The sequence below is a fragment of the Chiloscyllium plagiosum genome, unplaced genomic scaffold, assembly GCF_037043375.1.
Source record: "Chiloscyllium plagiosum isolate Xiang-an unplaced genomic scaffold, Cpla_swu_hap1 HiC_scaffold_38, whole genome shotgun sequence".
In the NCBI taxonomy this organism is placed as follows: Eukaryota; Metazoa; Chordata; class Chondrichthyes; order Orectolobiformes; family Hemiscylliidae; genus Chiloscyllium; species Chiloscyllium plagiosum.
Window position 1 is genome coordinate 65553778 of NW_028270176.1, and position 2404 is coordinate 65556181.

Sequence of the window (2404 nt, forward strand, 5' to 3'; positions counted from 1 at the left end):
GCTCTGAGATTTAAATGTTCAATCAGGTTTAATAAAAATCCTTCCAAAAATTGAGTTTAACTTCAGTTCCTTTGAAGAGACATGCTCTTGGCCTTCAATTTTGTGACATGTGATCATTCTTTGGTAAAGGTGGCTGTGTGCACTGCAGGATGTTGTGCTGAAGTGCCTAATTGGGTGGATGAGCTTTATTACTGGTGTAACTCGGCTAATTTTGAGATGGAATGTTACTTTGAGTTAAATCTTGTTTTTAAACTGAGGCGTGCTTGTGTAACTCAAGTGTGGAAACTATGCTCATGTTTGGAATTAACCTTTCACTTTTGGAGAATAGTATTTTTCTGATCTGTTTTGAAAATAAAGTTCACTATAGAAAGCACAGTGATATAGAACTGCAGGTCCACCAGCATCTCAGAGGGGAATTAAACATTGTAAGTTCCAAGTCAGTGACCTTTTGTCCGTTCAGACGAAGAGTCAGTGAACTTGAAATGTAACATTTATTTCTCTTCCCCGATACCCTCAGAACTGCAGAGTTTCTCCAGCAATTTGTTTCTGGGGTTCAGATCTCCAGCACCTACAGTTTATTGTTTTGTTATGGATCCTATGATTTGACTTGGGGAGCGAGAAGCAGCAACTGTGATCAACAAGGATAAAACTCCCCAACCACGGAAAACAAACCGGTTCTTTATACTTTGCAAAACACGACTGTAAATAAGAAATGCAGTTAAGCTCAGTGCAAGGCGGCATACCACCTGCCTTGTCTCAAACTTGCTACTCATCTTTGAGGACTAATCTGTCAGAATTGTGTTTGCTCATTTCCTTTGCGATCACAGTCCACAAATGTCGCAGTTCCAATTCCTGGGCCGGGCCCGGTTACCACATTGCAGTGGGGTGGGGAGCTTAGTGTCAGCCTGAAGTTTTTGGCAAGAGCAACATTGCGGTTTGAAGTTGACGGTTTTGACTAATATTGTGTCATCAAACTTGGAGGAAATCCTTCCGAATGTATTGATTAACTGGACTGAGCCTGTTTACATGCAGCCCTGTTAGTAGTGCTGTAATATTCTCAGTCAGGAATCACACAACACCAGGTTATAGTCCATCAGGTTTAACTGGAAGCACACTAGCTTTCGGAGCGCCGCTCCTTCATCAGTTGATTGTGGAGGGCACAATTCTAAGGCACAGAATTTATAGCAAAAATTTATAGTGTGATGTAACTGAAATTATTCATTGAAAAATACCTTGATTGTCTGTTGAGTCTTTCATCTGTTCGAATACCATGATAGGTTCACTTCTTTCATGTGTAAATCACAATGCCTTTTTTAAAAAAAGTTGAATTCCTGACAATGGCCAACCAAATCACTCATTGTATTAGTCACTGCACCGTCTCAACAAAGGAATGAAACTGGATGGACCACATTACATTTACCAATGCACTTGAAAATACAACAACACAATCAGCCCTCTTGACCTGCAACTTCTGTCTCACTGTGGGCCAAAACAGCAGCAGCAGAACTGTACTCCAGCCCAATCTGAAACCTCATGGCCTGGTATATCCCCCACTCAACCATTAACATCAAGCCTGGGGAATCAACCCGAGTTCGATGGAGAGTTCCGCAGGGCATGCCAGGAGCAATACCAGGCATACCTAAAAATGTGGTGTCAACCTGGTGAAGCTACAGTGCAAGCAACACCAAATAGAACTATGTGATCCAACAACCAATGGATCAGATCTGAGCTCTGCAGTTCTGCCACACCTAGTCAGGAATGGTGATGGACAATAAAACAACTCACTGCAGGAAGCATCAGAGATATCCCCACCCTTACTGATGGAGGGGCCTCACACATTCATGCAACAGATAAGACGACAGCATTTGCAGCAATCTTCAGCCAGCAGTGCCTTCTACATTGGTCCATGTCATCACAGATGTGAATCGAATTGGTAGAAAAATCATTTCAAATCAGATCAATAAATGGACAAGTAGTGTAAAGGCTGTGGGCCCTGCCAGCATTGTGGCAATAGTACTGATGGCTGTGGTCCAGAACTTGCTGAAAATGTGTTGCTGGAAAAGCGCAGCAGGTCAGGCAGCATCCAAGGAGCAGGGGAATCGACGTTTCGGGCATGAGCCCTTCTTCATGAATGAGTTCCTGAATGCTGCCTGACCTGCTGCGCTTTTCCAGCAACACATTTTCAGCTCTGATCTCCAGCATCTGCAGTCCTCACTTTCTCCTCCAGAACTTGCTGCCCACCAAGACAAATAGTGCTCCAGCACTGGCATCTACCGACATTGGGAAATGTTTCCCAGTGTTGTTCAACACAAAAACGCAGGACACATCCAACCCAGCCAATTTCCCTCCATCAGACCACACTCGCTCAGCAGTGAAGTGAAAGAAGTTGTCATCGACAGTGCTG